The 19,453-nt window shown below is 40.4% G+C and overlaps 1 protein-coding gene across 1 annotated transcript in view; it reads right to left on the bottom strand.

Annotated features, from left to right (window-relative positions):
• LOC311153539 (potassium voltage-gated channel subfamily KQT member 1-like) overlaps positions 1–19,453 on the bottom strand; it is a gene marked incomplete at both ends in the record, with an annotated part of 408,184 nt that overhangs the window by 225,108 nt on the left and 163,623 nt on the right.

Below are 19,453 nucleotides of genomic sequence, written 5' to 3'. Positions count from 1 at the left end.
ATGGTATCAAACAAAATAGTCACGAGAGTGAGAGAATTAATTCATGTGTAACTTCTCAGTGCCTGTTCTGAGCACTGCCCCTCCAGATTATTTTTACATGTGTGGCACTGCACTGAATACACACCTCCCTAATACTGGGCTGCTTTTCATTTAAGACTTTAAGCACAAGTGTTGTTGGATTAAATTCAATTTATAGAGCTATGGACATGAATGTTGCCAGGGCTGAAGTGCCAAACTAACCAACAACATGTGACAGAAGTTAGCCCCTTTGCAGCGTGCAGATCTGGCAGTGAATGTGATTTGGAAATCTGAATTTTGTATTGCAAATACGGGAAAGTCCTGCTGAGGAAACAGAAAGATATGGAATGAAATGCTCTATCCTTTTTTTTCTCCAACACTTCTTGACCCTTTTCTCAGCTAACTGTTCAATAATAATTTTTGAGCTATATTTATCAGAAATGACAATGATCATGTTTTATCCCTTTAATACTGTTTGCACACAGTAGCAGAAAACTACTATTTTAAATGCAGCAAAAAGCTTGGGGTTTGTTTGTTGTTGTTTGTTTAGCTTTTTTTAATTGGTTGGGGGTATTTTTCCTAATGATTTTCTGTGCTTAAATAAAGCAATTACAGATGTGCAAACTGAATTTTTTGCCAGCTCTATTTTCTGTGTGTGTTTTGTTTGGAGTATAGAGAAATAGCTGGGGTATGACTTTGGAAACTTGCAGGAGCCATTTCAACTCCCCTTGTAGCACCAGGAGCTGTTCCACAGCAGCATCTCCCAGTGCCCTGCTGGTGTGAAGACAAGGATAGACACAACAAGGGATACAGTGGCTGTATAATTCTGCTCTCCAAAACCAGCCACAGAACCTTTCTCACTTAGTTCCTAATCCTAAAGGATACATTTGTCCCAAAGAGCAAACTCAAACAGGACATCCACACCTGAGTACCACCTTCTTTAGACTGGGTTGGGTAAAACTAGAAACTTTCTGCAGGCTGCATTGTCCTTTGAACAGCAGTATCTGTGTCTCCACTACCTGTTTCGCAGTCTGGGTGTCAGAGTGAGCCAGCTGGGTTTGCCCTGGCTGTCCTGGCCAAGAGAATGTGTTTTGTTTGGCCAGCCTGCTGACCCAGCACGGGGCTGGTTTTGTGCTCTTGGCTGTACTGCTCTGGAAATGTGACCAGGTTTCATCAGAGTGAACACAGGAAGACACTTCTTGGTCACCTAAAGCCATTAAAAGCCTGTTGGACACAAGTCTCCCTGCAGCCTCTTGGTCCTAAACCACTCCCTCTCTGCTGCTTAAACCTCCAAAACAAAGCCAGATGATCCATCCTCCAAACCTGTCTTGTTCCACGTGAGCACGTTTTTCTGATAAGGTAAATTCCACAACAAAGGGAAAAGCACTGCTCCTGCCCTCCCTCCCCCCTTTAATTATCAGTGGCTGGAGACACAATTAATTTTGGAATTAAGACTGTCTGCTTTCATAAAAAAATATCCTTCCTTGTCTGGCTACACTTGGGTTTTGTTTTTTTTTTCCCAACCAATGTTTGCAATTATCTTCTGGGTCGCCTCTCAGTTGTCAATGGGCTGTCTGTGCGCCCCTCTGCTCCTGCCCTGTTTACAACAACTGGCTGTTTGTGACACAATGTGGCACAGGCAGGGAGAAAAAAAAAACAACCCCAAAATGCTTCAGCAGAGCTGCAGAGGCTGATATGATGGAGTAATTACAGATGTCATACAACCTGATAGCATCTCCTAATGAGAATGATAACACTTGGAGCGATTGTTTCGAGCCTTGGCCGTGGTATAATTATGTAAAACAAACCCCCAGCTCTGAGCTGACTGAACCCCTGACTAAAAGACATGGATTTCACAAGCTTCAAAAAAGTCTTAGAAAATGCCAGCATGACCCACTCTGCATGATTCTAAGGGAAGGCATTCTGGAAGAAGATGATTTGGGAATGATGACCTGGACAAGGATAGAACTGCACCCATCAGAAAGGGCCGGGATTTCCTGCTGATAAAATGGGTTCACCACTGCGGAGATTGGAGTTCTTCCCATAAAGTCTCTGCTCAGACTGGAAGAAATGACACCTAAGGCAGCTGGGGGTAGGATAATTTTGCCTCCATGTGGTCCCTGATCTCCCCCTGAGAGCACCCCAGGGCTGCCACTGCAGCCTAAGTCGTGCAGTTAAGTTCCAAAAATGAAGGCTGGGACTGGAATCATAAGTGTCCAAGTAAATTAGAGGTGTGCTGTACATTGCAGCATGAGACAGGCTCACACCAGGACGCTGTCAGTGAAAATACAGTAACTAACTCAATACCTTTGGGATGGACTGGCCAGCCAATCCACTTCTCTCTTGTTTTAATCTCAGAAATGACCCTGCTCTGCTCTAGTCCTGCTTCCCTGGATTGCAGCCTCAGGGACAATTTTTTCCCTTTGGACCTGGACAGAGGGAGAAACATTTTCAGAAGAAATACAAATAAAAAGCACATTTAGGCCAGGAGCTGAAGCAATGCAGATCTCAAAATTATAATTCCACTTGTAGAAAATGAGCATTTGGCTGGCCTGGGAATCTCATAAATTTCTGGGCCAGGGATCCTGCCAGCCAGCACGTGCTGTTACCAGACTACAACATCAGAATATCATTCTTCTCTTTCACTTTCTGATATGGTGATCAGGTGTAGTCTCCTTGCCTGTAAAACAAAACTTCTAGATACACTGAATGAGCCAGTGTATCTCATAATTTTATGATCCTATTTTACTTCCTTTTTGTTTCCTCATAGTTGAATTTCTAATGATTCAGTATTCTTAGCTCCATTTTAAATTTTTGAGTTCCTCTCTCCTTCTTCTAAATCCCTATGTGCTGGTGAACAACCCAAAGGCAAGTTAAAAACAGAAAGGAATTTGGTAATGTAAATGTAGCTGCTGTCCTCCTTCAGAAAGAGCAGATTATTTACACAGTGGGCAACGTATTTCAAAATAATTTTATTTTTCCTTACAGTTACTCTTCTATTGTATTCTGCCAAAACACCCACTGTCACAGGTAAAACAATGTATTTTTATTGCTTATCTAGTGGAATGCATTTTTTGTGGTTTTCTTTCTCTTTTTTTTTTTACACTTTAGCATCTTAATTACAAAGTGTAAGGTTTGATTAAACAAGATACCACTCAGTTTTTATAAGGGAGTTGGGCTATTCTGGTTAATAGAGTCATTTACAGATATAACTGAAGGTTTTAGCATGACCATCCACCCCAGTAATAATACTTTTTTTTATTTAATAAAGTATTAAAAGCCAAAATCAGCAAGCAGGAAGAAGGGCTCAATATGTTATACTTAGAAGGCCTAAGAAACACATAAAATTAGAAGGAAGGACATGCAAAAGGGTGGAAGAATTTGATATTTCCAGCAGGAATGTTTAGGTCAAGGAATCAATTCAGAAGGTATCCAAAAGGAGCATCTGAAGCAGGTTGTTTCATCCAGTACCCTAGTGAATGGTGTTCTCTGCTATTAAAACCTTCAGTTATACCTGGAAACTACTTCCATTAACCAGAGTAGCCCAATTCCCTCATTCCAACTGAGTAGTATCTTTTTTAATCAAGCCTTACACTTTGTTGTTAAGACACTAAAGTGTAAAGTAAAAACAAAAAAAAAAAAATGCTGGCCAGTAAAAAAAAAATTTTAAAAAATTGTTTTACCTAAGGAAAACAGGCATGCTGAAAATACAGCATTTTCTATTGACTCATACCTTACAATAAATGGAGGCTTATAAATGCCAAGCTGAAAGAGAATAATGCCTTGTTTTAAAATCAGAGTTTATTTCACCTAAGGGAGAACAAAAAAATTGGGCACATTCCTTCTGCAACTGATGATAAGCTCTCATTATTTCAGGCTGTCTTACAGGCTAGGTAACAGAGCAAAACAACGAGGGAAAAAGCACAGCTTCATAAAAGTATCTGACCCTGTACCTGCAGTAACAAGAAATCACATCTAGCTGCTGGAGATGTTCCTTCTGGTGAGTAAAATACAACACCACCACTCTTTCTATGGGGTAAAATGAGCTATTCTCTGTTATTGCAGCTGTATACTGATGTAACTCACTGCTGCCACAGATTCTTGGCAGCAGGGTTGAAAAAATGTGATCAAGCTCAATGACAAGTACCTGTCAAACAAAGGACAGGGATTTGCCTGGCTAAGTGGGATGTAAATTCCCAGCCTGCAAGAGAGGAAAATTCTCCTTTAGCATCAGGTCCCACCCAGTGAGGAATGACCTGGGCATAAGAGATTCTCTGTGACTGGAGGGAATATTTACACAAAACAGACTTCTGGGATGTGCAGCACCAGGGTACAGATTTGGGATTTGCACATGGAGATCAGCTCAGGGAATGGAGGGTAAGGCCATGAAAAGAGCCCTGTTTTAGCTCCAGTGGTGGAGGAAAGGATGGAAGAACTGCTCTGGTGCTTCCTCTGCATGTCTGAGCCTCTGAGCCCCAACAGACAGAGAACAAGGAGGGCTTACAAAACTCCGTGAGATGACACAATTATTTAGGGCTAGGAAGGAAGTCAGGGCCAAGTGTGACTGCAGCAAAGGTGAAGGAAAATCTCACTGCAATCCTTGAAGAAGCAGCTTGGCCAAGCCAGGAGGATTAACACCCCCAGGTTCTGCAAATGCATCATCAGAGGTTTGAGAATCAATATGTTCAGCACTTTGTTTTTATCTCTTGGGCAAACTTTGTGAGCCAACAGCAGAGTTTTGAAGAAATGAAGTTTACCTACACTGTTTTCTAGAAGACCAGTACACAAGAGCTGCAGTAATTCATCTTGGATTTTACCAAAGGAGCTTCAGTTCAGGTCAATCCCTCTAATTTGCAACCTTTAGCATTCAGCCAAACAGTTGTGACTTAATAGGATCTGCAAGTTAAAATTAAAATCCTGCATGCTTGTCTGTTGCAGTTCTTATCCCACCCTTCCTCCCTGGGCAGTACACTCCATTCTTACTGTGTATCCTGGATGCTGTCTCTGATCTCCTTCAACTTGTGGCAACTCCTACTTAACAAAGACCCAAACATGCCACAGTGGAACTCCCTGGAAATAGCTGAATAATCTTCTAAGTCTCCAAAGGACTTCAGTTCAGAGCCTCAGAGGTAGAAAAGAAAGAGTGCACAGGCTCAGCAAACTCAGAGCCCTGGAGATGCGTGGGAGACGTGATGGAGCATATTCCAGGATCCAGCAAAAAGCACTTTAGAGGAAGCCTAGAGCTGAAAGTCCAAATTGCAATACTTTTTTTTGACACATTTTATTCCCTTTCTTCAAATAACAAAAGGGATTTTGACACCTGCTCAACCAAGGGATTAGAAATAATAAACAACTGCTGTGTTTGTAGGTTACTTTAACTGCACAGAAAGGAAACAATTTCTGTTATGAAGCATAGGCCAGCACTTGTAAAAATTACTTATATATGCTGTAACTACTGAGGACAACTCTGAAATACATTAGAAGCAATAATTTCAATCACAGATCAACTGTGAACTTTTCCTTTGCTTTTTTATTTATATTTCTTTTCCTTTTCCAGGCTTTTTCTTCCCTTCATCTTTTTTTCCACCTCACATTTCTATTCAAACAAGTTGGACAAATGTTTTAAACAATAAAATGTGTAGCATATTCAGTATCTGGCAGCTCCTTATCCCTTTTCACAATGAACATACACTGTGTTTTCTACTGCAGCCTCAAGGCTTTGCAGACTTGTGCTTCTATAAACCAATAAAAAGAGATACACATGTATTTTACAAAGGATCCACTTGCTCTCTGAAGAGCTTATGACCAAAATAGTTGCCTGTTTTATACTCTCCAGCAAATAAAGCAGAGATTAGAGTTACAAACTGAGAAATTCTGAGCCTGGCATTTTCAAAAATTTGTTATCAAACAGCTCTGAAGTGGATATATCACATTTATTATTCCCTGTGACTGCTGTGTAAGGAGAAGTTCAGCTAATTTGTTAGAAATTCCTATTTTAAGACAATTTTAGACTTCATAAACCTGATAAGAAAACAATAGGGGTAAGAGAATAAGCTTCTACCCTTGATTACTTTCCTGATTTAGTGGGGTGCTCCCCCTGTGACCTGCGCCAGACATTTACCTGCAAGAGAGAGGAGCAGAGAGAAACTCAGGGTGAGTATTAAAGCTGATGTCTTCTTTGTCCAGACACGTGCACAGGCTTAACCAACCCAACCCAGCAGAATCCTCCTTCCTTGGCAGACCCAGCCCTGTCTGTGGCAGGATGGAGGTGGGATGGAGTGAGCAGGGAGAGCTGCCTGACTGATCCCTGCCTTTGTCACTGTCCCAGCACCCACAGCATCCATGAGCAGGGATGGGTTTGAGTGCTGAGCTGTCCATCTCCACATCCTACATCAGTCCATGAGGACACCCATTGTGGCAAGGGAGGTTCTTGTGAAAATTTCCCAGTTCAGCTCGCTTGCAGTGACCTAAGAGGATTTTTTAAAGCAATGCCTATTAGGCTTGCTCTATGAAAGCAGTGACTGTTCTGGATTTTCCTCAGGGGTAGAAGCCAAACAAAAACCTGTAACTGAATCTTCAGCATCCATTCTCCCACCATGAAAAACCCCAGCAATTTGCAGTTTGAAATTCAGGAAGAAAAACAGTTAGCATAATAAATAGCTCTGGGCTCAACGTGTCCTCCCTGAGAGTAACATCGGGTTCTCCCCTAAATAAAAACATCCCAAGAGCATGAAGTGCTAGGACAGTAAATATTATGTTTTAAGAGGAGGAGAGGCAGACCTGCCAGCTGTCCTAAACTGAAATCCAGGAAAAATCCCATTTCTTCCCCCTATCTCTATATAATTTAGTATTTCAAGGCCCAAACGAGGAATCAAATTTATGCACCGGATGCTAAGAAAGGCATTGAAGAAAATGCATGACTGTGGAAAACTTAAAGTAGCTCATGTAATCTAGAATCAAACTCAAACCATCTAGTTTCACATTTATAAGTTTATGAAAATTCAAAGCATGAGAGAGATGACTAAAAAATTACAACAGTAAGAAAAATTCCAATTGTGTATCTGAAATGAAAACCCATTCCTTTATGAATTCCTTTAATCTGCTACAGTTCTATGATAAAAATTGTAATAAAATACTGAATGAGAAAATTTCTTTTCAAGCAGATCTCTAATAGGCTGTAAATAACTGGAATTTTCCCTTTCATTCCATGGGAGAATATGGTAATGTGAGTGGCAATATTCTCAACCATAAAACATAAGGAGGGTCCTTAATTCAGGAAATGCAGGATAAAGAAGGTTCCTGAGAATTCTAGACCATCACAAAAATCCAGACATAAAAGATAATTGTTGACTCAAACGTAAGGGACTAAAGTTAAAGAACAACAGGGGATGTCTTGACCCCAGAGTTTAAGTAGTGCTCATACAGAAAGTGGCAGATGGACAATCCTGTCCTAACAAAATGCTCCTTAAAATTCTTTCTATTAAGATTTGTTTCTTACTGAAAATTTAAAGGACAGTGAGACAAAATAATGAGTATATTTTAAATATCACTTTTTGGAGTGCTGGTGCTTTTTCTCATATTCAGAGAAATCTACTTGCCAAATGGTGCCATTTTTAATGAACTATTATCATCACCCATGACAGCTGAGTGATGCACATTCCAGCAGTCTGAAGAAAGCAGGAGGTCATAGCATTTCACCTAAAATATTTTGAATTCCACATGATGCCGTATGTAAATAGAAATATTGCCAGATAGACACATAACACAAAGTCTCCAGCTTTCTCTTAAATCTTTTTGACACAAAGTGAATTTTGAAGAACCAAAGAAAGGAAAAAAAAAACAAACATAAAAAATAGGGAAATCAAATTTCCCTACTTCTTGTTTTAAGTCTCAGTTGAGAGCTGAGTTCTACAATTAACAAACTTCTTTTTCCACCTGATCCTGCCATTGGATAACAGTCCCGGGTCTGAGACACTGGAATCTGTTACCCATAAAATGACATTGATCCAATTCAGAATTGCCAGAACTGAATCAGATGGGAAAGCACAAACACACACACAAAAAAAAATAAGGCAAGAGAGCTCCAAGTTTCCACTGACATTTTCAATAATTAGATGATCAGAAAGCCTCATTTTGAAAAACAAACAAAATCATTTCTGTTTACAGAACAATGCTGTCACCTTGCTAACAGCCTTTCAAGAAATTAATCATGTACAAGGAAGGAGAGATTATTTTCTTTCTAGTCAAGAACTGGTGAGTCACCACTGCTGGGGCTTGCCAAGAAGCAATCACTGCACTCATCCTTCTGCTTTCTTTAGGATTTATTTCCACATTTCCACATCACACATTTCACAGACCTACTGCCTTCTGCACCTGAGACACCTTTTTACCTTCTATTCCCTTTACTGGCTGGCAAGTCTTTTTGTAACAGGTTCAAAGGACAGTGTGGAAAAGGCAGATTCCCTTCTCTGGATCCTCCCAAACCTTTCTCTGTGGAATCAGATCTGCATCACTCCACATCAGCCAGGATTTATGTCTGGCATGTCTGAAAGCTTTCTTGGGTATGAAAATCCTTCTTTAAAAAGAACAAACAAAAAGCAGGGAGAAAGAAAGCTCACTGAGCAGAGAAACTACCCAAGTAAAACAGGCTGAAGGCTGAGGTATGTGATTTAATTGGGGATGTATTTAGGCTAGCAGGAAATGCCACTGATAAGAAGCTAAGGACTAAATGGACAATGTCTTCTAAGGGATTTCAAATTCTTTGATGAGCCTTATGAGGCAGAAGTCCCCTTACAGTCTGTGCTGCAACCAGAGTTAATTATGGATTTATACATGAGGAGAAAAGGCTTGATAGTTATCTGTAATAAGCCTTAGTTGGAGAGAGACAACCTGAGGTCAGAGAAGTTATTAGTCTGCCACAGAGAACTTGTAATGAGGCCAGAAAATGATGTGTGTGTAAGAAACCTCAAACCCACCTCCCCTCCCTCCCAATTTGAGGTAGCCCTGCCTTCATCATCCTTCACTCGTAGAAATCAAGGCTTTCCCTTTCCATAATATCTGTTAAATTTACTGCCCCTTTTCCATACAGCATCCAGATTTAGCAATCACTCTGTTACCCATGCTGCCACACACTCTCAAGGAGGCAGCTGAAAAGGCAGCTGGTTTCTGGAACACAGGAATTTTTCAGGGTATCACTGTGCTCTGAATATGGAGATGGTCTCCCTTGTACAGGAAAAAAAAGGGTATTTGGAGGCCAACAGCAACTCCTCAGCCAGGCAAGCAGCCAGGATTTACCTGGCTGAGTCTCTGCAGCTCTCCAGGGGATGGAGGTCACAGTCTGGGAGAATTCCAGCTGTGATGTGAAAGTGCTAGAAAAGCTCTGGAGATAGTGGATTGAATGCCAGTTCTCTGTTGTGTTGTCAGAAACACAAGGTACAAGTGAACAAATTATTCAGCCTGGGGCTCTCTAACTTAATTTTCTGTGTGCATGTTAAATCAAATTAAATTCTTGCCTTTCCAAAAGGTTACTTTACTGCATTTCCAAAGGTGCAGCTTGGTCAGCTGACTTTGATTTCACCAGAGACCTACATTGTACAGAGAGTGCCTGCCAAACCTGTACATGCACAGACACAAAAGCATTTAACAGGAGAAAAAAAAAAATCAGTTTTCCTGGCTTAAAATGTATGATACTCTCCACGTTCTGAATAGGCATATTTCAAGGGAGAAATTTAACACAAATAGTGGTGACAGAGCAGGGCTCTCAGGCTGGGCTCACCACCATGCTCACAACCCAGGGAAGTGTGTGCAGGAGCTGCCCTGCTTCCCACCACCATGCACAGGGCTGGGTGCTCACACCACACTGAGATTTTTGTCATGGTCATGCAAAATTCAAAGTGCCAAGGCTTAGGTGACCTCTGAACACTCAAAGCAATACTGGCAATGAATTCTTCCTCTTGCCCAAAACGAAGGAATCGAGGCAGCATTGCTCTGTGGACTTGGGACTGTTTATATTGGGACTCCAGGGAAGACCCAGCCATGATCCCCATGGCTCACCCAGCCCTTTCTGTCTGCCCTGTATCAGCTCACAAGGGCTTTGATGATTGCCAACTGGAAGGGCTGGTTTTGTTAGAAAGCACAGAGGAGTGGGGCAGAAAACTTCCTTTTGCAGATTCCCACTAATTGCTTCACAGTTTTCCTGTCCAGAGGGAAAAGTGGTGCTTCTCTCTTTCCCTTTTAGTGAAGGCAACAATTTCAATTTAAGTTATGAGTGGGATAAAACCTATCTTTAAATAAGCAGATGAGTAGAAATGTTTGAAAATCCTGGGTTTATGGATCAAAAGCTTCAGAGCCAGGAGACTGCAGTAATATGTGCTTCCATTAGAAACATGTGTGCTGAATTTTAGGCAAAATACCTTTGTTTCCAATACCACTAGATACTAGAAATCAACCATTCATTTTTAGGTCATTGAGTTAAATGAGCACACTTGCTAAAGACATCACTCCTAACATGAAAGAACATTTTTTGGTAACCTATAAGCCTAAGATTTCATATTCTTGTGGCTAGCTGCTCATGTAATGAGGGAGAACATCTTTTCCCTTCAGAAAATGTCTAGGTCTGTGTAAAGTCTTCTTCTGAGACTCATATAAAATGTTGATTTCATCTGTGACTAAGAAATTCTACCAAGGCTTATATAAATTTGTTTCTAAGCCTTGCAATTCTCATGAATGATAGCATTTTTAATGCAGTCAATTAAAGACCTTTCACCTTTCTTGTGAAAGATGTGGTAAAAATGAGCAACAAAAATCAATTACCTACTTCAGCCTTTGATTCAGAAAAATCAGTGTTAAACTGCAGGTGTGTTCTGCTGCATTTTGGACTGCAACTTTTTGGGTTTTTTTGGATGGAAGAGATGCCAGTTGGATTACAAAGCATGTAACACATTTGCAAAGATGTCTGAATTTTTTAGTGCCAGGAACCAACACTGGATTTTTACCAAGCTTAGCCTAAGTATATACATTGCTGCTCCTGATTTTTTACTGGATCTGTAGTTCCAAACTCATGTGAATAATTCCAGTGCCAGGATGCTCTTCTAATTTTCAGTTGCAGTAACGGAGCAAGCACAACACACACAAAAAAGGATATTTCACCAAAAAACATCTGTGCCAAGTAATGACCAGGCTTAGCTTTATTTTTTTTTATGGTCCCTGATAAGGGACAGCCAATGGCACAGTAGTGATGTTACATGAGGCAACTCTCTCTCTAGCTTCTCTTGGTGCAATGATTTTCTTTCCTTCAATTTACCAATGGCTCCATAAGAAAAGAGAAAAGAAAAGCAATAAGAAGTGTATTACAGCTGAGTAAGAATGGAAAACCTGAATTTCTATCATTGTGTTCTGGAAAAGTTATGTACAGCCAACCACCACCACAATAACACTGATAGCAAGAGAGAGTCATTACGGCTATCCTGAGCCAGAAATGCCAAAAACCAGCACACCCCAAAAGGAGACTGGAATAAAAATTACAGATGAATTACAGAGCTTATCTGCCTCTGAGCTTCATCACAGCTCCCTCATTTAACTCAGAAAAAAGTCTAAGTACAACTGGTGAGTCAAGTCTCTGACCTCACTTAAATCTTTGAGCTAATCTTGTGATTATGGCATTTCCTCCTGGCTGTTCTAATTTGTGAGTTGTGATATCGTGGTTTTCCTATTATAAGCTGTTCTTTCAAAACACATATTTGAATTAACAATAATATATAAAGTATATTATATATATATATGAATGTATTTATTTTATTATACCAATAAAATATAGAAATAGTTATAATATATACATATATTATATTTTATATAAATAAATAAATAAGCAAATAAGTGCATAAATAAAAATCTTTATGTGTCTTCCAAAACAAGATAAATCAGAAGAAAATTCTACAGGGTATATCTTCTGATTAAAAATACATTATTTGGCTTCTAGGCTAATGTCCTAGGTATTGGAACATTAAGAAAACAACAAGGGTGTTCTGATGGCTACAGGAGAGCCATTCATTACTTTTCTTATATGAATTTCTCCTGGTCAAACCCAGTACCAGTTCACAGTGGCTACAGAACCCACAATCACTTTCCAAAAATAAGCAGCATCTCCTCCACAGCACCTGAGTAAATCTGAATGGCTCCTATTAACTGCTGATTTTCTTCATTTTGTAAAAGATCACTGCTTCAGGAGGCCTGGAGTGAACCAGAGAATCATTAATATTTGGGAGGGATGGACAGAGATCATCTAGCCCAGGCTCCTGTTCAAAGCACAGCCAGAAAACTCAAGGCTTGGTCTCACCAAGTTGTGCATCTTTCCAAGGATGGAGAGTGCCCACTCTCCCACCACCAGCTGTCCCATCCCCTCATGACCACAAAACATTTCTCTGTCTCTACCCAACATTTCCCGCAGCCCAGCTTGCATCTGTTGCTGCCCTGATCTGTCACAGGGATGAATTCTTTTCTACATCCTCCCATCAGGTGGCTGCAGACAGCAGCAAGGTTTCCCCTGAGCCTTCCCTTTTTATTTCCCAGTGCCAAGGGACATGTCAGGTACCCCAGTCTTAAACATTTGGTGATATTCTGCCTGACAGATGGAACAGCTGCTGCAGATTAAAATGCCACATTAAAAAAATACACTTCAATCTAGTTAAGTGTAAAATAAATTAAAGTTTCCAAGTACTAAAGAGAAGTTATTTCTCAGAGGAAAAGGGTGTCTGATGTGCCCTCAGTGCTCTCACACCTTTCAGAAGCACTTGTGCATCACAAGGGTTTCAGTGGCACATCTGGGTGTTAGAAACCCCTTTGAAAATGCATCATTATTCAGTGTTACACAGCAGAAAGTGCAAGCTGTAATGCTTACAATGAGCTCAGAAACAACAGCTCATCCTTCCCCACCTGAGCAGGAAACTGAGCCACATAGGCCATGCAGGTGAACCTTCATCCAGCCTCAGATCAGGAAAAACAGCTAATGGAGAATCCATAACCAACTTAGTGGACACATCCTGACCCAGCAGGAGCTTCTTCTTTTATTTATCAAATGCAAAATGGGGATTTTTGGAGATACGACAGTGGATACACAGGTGTCTAATAACCATATTAGAAACATGCCAGAAAGCCTGTGAAAACCCAGTTATTTGCTATTGCTGGTGCTCTCTCTCAAACCCAACCTTCACTAATGCAGCTCAGTCACATCAAAGCTTCTAAATATGCAACCCTGCATCAGACCCCAGAAATTAACAGCAATATGAGCAACCTCTTAATGGCCCAGGTGGTGTCCTTCGTCAAAATACCACATACCTATTACATTTCCATCAATAATTAGCTGTTTTGTTTTATAGATAGAAATTAATTTTCTAACTTCCTACAAAACCGCATAGATAAACACACTTCCCTCAAATTATTAATATTTAGTAGTAGCGTTGTTGAAGAACTTGGAAGTTCCACACATTAAACTCTAAATTTGAAAACAAAAAAAACAGCCTAACAATCCCTAACAATGGAGAAACCATCCCTGGTTTATGCTAAAATAAAATTGCAGTTCTGAAATTTAAACAAGATTATTTGTTTCTGTGGAATGGAGACAAAATGATGCCTATTAGCAGTTTGGTCAGTAATTTTGATGTTGCCATGTCTCCCCAGGACATAAATAATTAACAGTGGGACACTCAGAGAGACTTGGATCACTTCCACTATTTCTGTGGAATAATGCCTGAAGCCTTTTAGATACTGAAAATGATCATTATTATATTCCTGTCTTCCTCCTAAGTAATCAATCTTCAGATTGTAACAAAGTATTCCTGTCTTCCTCCTAAGTAATCAATCTTCAGATTGTAACAAAGTGATTACAGTTGCTTAATTAGTCTCAGATTTTAGGAAAAAGAGCTTGATCAGTATTTATGCACTTTAATAGGCACTTTTAAGATCCTCTACAATGTGGTGTGATTTGCCAGCTGCTGCATTACAAATGCCACACTCACATCAGCCTTATCAGACAGAATCAACATTGGATTTTAAAATCCTCTTCTAAATACGCATGTTAATGAAACTGTCTGACCTGCTCATTCATTCCTTATCACTGATTCAGAATTAAAGAATTCAGAATTCAAAATGTTGAGGTCAAAAGGCCATGTTTTCCTTCCTACAGAAATTCAAGCAGAATTTTTTTTCTAGTCTCACAACATGGACACAGAAACACCTCGAACAGAGTGCCTTTATACAAACAGTTCTGGCCAATGACTTTAGGTCATTAAGAGCTAGCTCATGTTGATTTCCAAGCTACAGAGAAATAGTATGTATTTAAGAAGTTTAAATGCTTATTAGTTCAGTCTTTGACAATTTAGCAATAATTTGGTCAATTTTTGCATAGGGTTTAAATGCCTTTAATGATAGCATGCTCTTAATGAAAAATCATTTAATCCAGTTGAACAGCAAATTCAGTTTTTCCTGATGAGGGTCACAATTCAGTACCATTCTTCTCTAATTTTTTTTTTTTCTCTTTATCAAAGACACTCCAGCTATACAACTCCCAAAGCATCTACTTTTCACAGAATGCAGATCTCCTAGGGAATGGAATGTGAAGTATTTGGAGGCTTCTTGCACAATGAAGTATGATAAGAATTTCTGGTCTCATTGCTGGAAAGCAGTTAGTACTCAAACAAAAAAAAAATAGTATTTTATAAAATAAATGCTACTTCCAGGGGCCTGTTCTGCTGTTATCAACAAGGATGCACCTTCTTTGATAAAATGTGGTTCCAGCACTACAACAGAGCAAGTCCCCTAGGTTAGAACTATGAAGTCATCGATTCCCAGGATGGTTTGGGTTGGGAGGGACCTCAAAGATCATCCATTCCAGCCCTTGCCATGGGCAGGGACACCTCCCACTATCCCAGGTTGCTCTGAGCCCCATCCAACCCTGAGCCCTGGTTCGATTAGACAACCCTCCACCTGTCCCACAGCCCCAGAAGAGCATCACTGAACTGCACCTTGCAGCACCACCCCACAGGCTGCAGAGCAGAGCCCTCTGGAGCAGATTTCCCAGTCCCACCTCTCAGACTGGGTCGAGCTGCTTGGCTGGGCCCTGCACACTTTACTCTGAGTATTTCTCAGGATGGAGATTACACACCTCACACACCTTCAGACGCCTCTCCCAGCCCTTCATCCCTCTCATGGGAAGTATTTTCCCTTACAAATGATTGCAAATCCCTTTGGCTGCAAGTTGTGTCTGCTGTGCGCCTCCAAGAAGTGTCTGGCCTTCCACACACTGTGAATTCTCTTAGTGTTCTGAACAACTGCTGGTCAGCAGCAAAAGTGACCCTTACACATCCAATGCTGTTCAAATTACTGCCAAGACAATCACACCAAACATGTTATAAAATGGGACATTCAGTGATATTTGCACTCTGGTCATGAACCCAGAAGCTGTAAACCATGAGCAGCCTGATATCACTGGGTACAGGCACTACCCAGGCTGAAAGCTCATTCCCCTTAAATCAAGTTTTTCAAAAGACTATTTTTAGTGCAACAATTCTGTGAAATGAGCTCAGTAAAAAAGTTAGTCTGCTTAAATATAACTTTGTTTGACACATGAGCACACTGAGGTCATACCCAGGTCTCTATCAACATCTGAGTGTCTGAGGGGTATGAACAGTAAGATACAGGAGTTTCCACAATAATAAATACTGACAAAACCATTTATTATGAACATCAACTGTAGAGACTGACACAGGAACGTGGCTTTTGCACTCCTCAAAAAAGGACCTGCCACTGGACCAGCATGAACATAAAACTAATGCTTCAGAGTAAGGGATGCCAGACTCACTGTCAGCTTCACTTTAGTGGATCTTCAGTCCCTTCCATTAATGTTTTCTTTTTTTCAGGATATATGTCTTCAGATAGATAGATGTCCTTTAGCTTTTTCACTTAACAGATGTATTGCTATCATTCTAGCCATGTCTTGTTTTGTGCATGCAGTAATGAGAGGTCATGAGTGCCCTATAAAACAGATCCCTCAGGCCAGGAGGCCTTGAACAAAGGCAAATATTGCTAAAGGCAACATCCCCTTAACTGCTGAGTGAGGGGAACTAGAAAAACACCACATTGTCCTCATCAGAATATTTTTACCTCCAACAGCTGGAACTTTTCAATGGAACTATTACTGGAAGAGAGTGGCACAGTAATGTTTTTATCAGTTTACATGGACAGCTACACATACAAGCCAGGATCAGGCTGCTATAGGTGTGCTGGCAAAAGATTAGTGGGAGCAGCTGGAATTTGAGAAACACAGTCCTGTGGCCAGCTGTTTGAGTCAGATATTTGGGGCTCTTTAGCTGGTCTATGACACATTTGTTTCTTTTTGTTTAAGGGAATGATGGCTTCTGTTACAGTATTTTAAAAAACCCAAATAATAATAAGGTCTGACAGTTAATTTAATTAAGCAATGACTGGCTTTGATGAATGGCTAAAGCAGTTTATCTTCAGGAATGCTTCATCACCCTGGAAACATAAAAGAAAAGAACATTGTCTTTTTTCTGATTCTATCCAATAAATTCTCTGGGGAATTAAATGTCTGTCTCCTATAGCATATACAATTTTCTTAGGAATTTAGTTTTATATTCAGTTCCAATCACCAGGTGTTTTCCAGAGAATTATGAATCAGGCATCCAAGCAGCAGTAACAAAAGTCATTACTGACCATCTTTCTGCAGTCAGCAGCAAGGACTCCTCCTGTGCCAAGACTGCAGTATGTAACTGTGGTTAAGGTCCTGCACTAATTTACTGCTTTGTGCCATAGATGAAATTTGGAACTCTTTTGCAAAAAATTCCCTTTATGATCTACTGAAGGTTGCCCAAAATTTTTTGTCTTACCCTGGTCAGAGATCACACATCAAAATCAAATACATGATAGGCAGGAAAAAGGCTGGCAGCTTAATGAGGTTATGTTCCCAGATTGCCACTAGGATGGATGTGCAATGTGACTTTCACGTGAGCTTTTGCAAAGTAAGCTATGACACTGGGCTCAGGGAGAATCCTCAGTGAGATCAGAGGGAAGGAAAACAGTACCTGACTCCCCTTGCTTTATTCAGCAGTGCTGAATGCAGTTTGCTGGATGTAGCAGGAATTTTAGCAGGACAGTCCTGAGTGCCCTTCTAAAAGACAGGTCTGAACCAAGAAAGGCCCTTGAAGAATCTCAGCACCCAAAAGAAGTTAAAGGAGAGGCCAAAATACTGTGATACAGCGATCATATTCCAGAATCATAAAATAGAAACTTCAGACTGCATTCACATCACCTTGTGGAGGTGATTAATTTAGGTATCACAGCAACCAGATTGAGGCATTCAGCCCTAGCAGAACATTTCAAAGAAATGCTCAAAACAGTCTGGAGTAATTTCCTCACCTCTGGCAGACATTACCCAGTTATTTGCCACAGGGGCTGAGCTCCCTCACTTGATAATGAAGATATTTTTGAACAGCTTACTTTGCTTTCCTGCAAAACAAACACATCCTTCAAACACCAGCTGATTCTCACAACCCTTTAAAATTACATAAAGCCATTTGATGATGGTAGGAGAGCTGCTGCCAGTGTTTCAGAAGTCCTGGAGATGAGCAGCATTGGTATTTGTGCCAGTTCTAGCAGTGTGGCTGGGAATTCCATGTGAGAGCTTTGCTCCCCTCTCAGGTCCCACAATCCAGGGCACAAGTTGGTGCTGAGATGTTTGGGAAGGGGACCACAATCTACACATCAGAGCCACTGCAGAAACATGATCCAGCACTGCCTGAGCCCTGCGCAGGGAAAGACACCTGGTTTTGTCAAGTAACATCCATCTTGGAAGGGAAGGTTTTACAAAGGAAAGGCACAAAATCGAGTCCAGCACAGACAGAGGAGTAAAATTCTTACAGATTTGTCATGTCTTGAATACTGGCACATCACCTAAGCACCAAGTGGGTGGAAATTTCCTCCACTGTCTCTTTGGAGCCGCTGAAACACAACCTGTGGGAGGTGAATTTGATCCAACTGGCCCAAGCCCAGCTTTGACAGCATCAGCTTCATCCACTGCCACTGCAGACAGCAAAATCACCTCTTTATTTTACTGCAGGTGCACAGAGATTTGTTTGTGCCTACCCATGTTTGGAAAAAGATAAGACCCTCAGCATGAAAGGCACAAACAACCAACCAAAAATAACCCCAAACAAATATAAAAAACAACACTCCCCCAAATCTGTTCTCCTATTTTATAAAAACCTTTAACTATAAACAAACACCAGTAAGTTTGTTGTGTTTCTGTGATCCTGAGAAGCAATGTCTGTGTTCCAGAGTGTTTTTCCAAGCATTCTGTATTGTAAAGATGTTTCCTTTGGATATACACAGAGAGATCAGAAGGGCTGCTCCAGCATTCCCATGGGAATGTTTAAACTTGTGAAACAAATGTTTTCACTGGCCGTGCTAAATTGCAGTTTAACTTTTTTTTTTTTTTTTTTTTTTTAAACCAAGTGCAATTTCCAACCCACATTATTACTGCTGCTTTGTCAAAAATATGTGATTTCAAGAGAATTGCTCCTAAGGGTTTGCAGTTAATGGCTGAGGGACATACAGCAGCATTGTTATTTGTTCACAGATGGATAACTCAAAATGCTAGCAGTAGTTCAATGTTTAAACAAACAACTTCTAGAAGTAATTGACTGTTCAATTGCTTTTACTTCTGGACAGTATCAACTCTCTCATTTCCAGTTTTTCTGCCTGTCTTCATAGGCCCTGCTGGTACTGGATTTGTTCTTCCCCTTAGAAGTCCTGAGGCACTTGTATCCATTATCATCAGTCAGACTAATATTTTTTTATGGCTTTGCTGGCAACCCATATTATCATATTCAAGTATTATCACCATTTGTAAATACCAGTTCTTATTCATGCTTTACTAGGAAGAAAAACCAATACCTTTCTTGAAAAGACAACCCATTTTTTAGCCCTGTGCTGTAAGAAATTCAAAGTGATTGTAATGTCTGCATAATTTTACATCTTTGTTGGCCTTCCATCTTAGAATATCTGAGATGGACTTTTATAACCGCTTTGACAGAGGAGCAAAGATCACAATTATGCTTTGTTCTAATAAACCTACTGAAAATAGAAGCAGCAAAGATGAAAAAAGGGAACCCCATCAGTGGTGCCCCACAAACAGGAAAGACTGTAATATAAACTTCTGTTTTATTAGACACCAGAGAATGGAAGTACACAAGAGGCTCTGCAATATCCCAGCTGTGGGAAAAGCTTCAGTTGGAACTTTGATTTTACAGGACATCAGAGAGTCCAGCCATAAAACCCAAATCCATAGGAAACCAAGCTTCATTGGTCACACTCCCCACAGACAATATGTTGGGAAATAGGCATTTATCAGAGATTTGATCCCATG

The sequence above is a fragment of the Fringilla coelebs genome, assembly GCF_963513975.1.
Source record: "Fringilla coelebs genome assembly, chromosome: 5".
NCBI lineage: Eukaryota > Metazoa > Chordata > Aves > Passeriformes > Fringillidae > Fringilla > Fringilla coelebs.
Note: the sequence above shows the minus strand (reverse complement) of the source record. Positions and strands in the feature narration are given on the sequence as shown.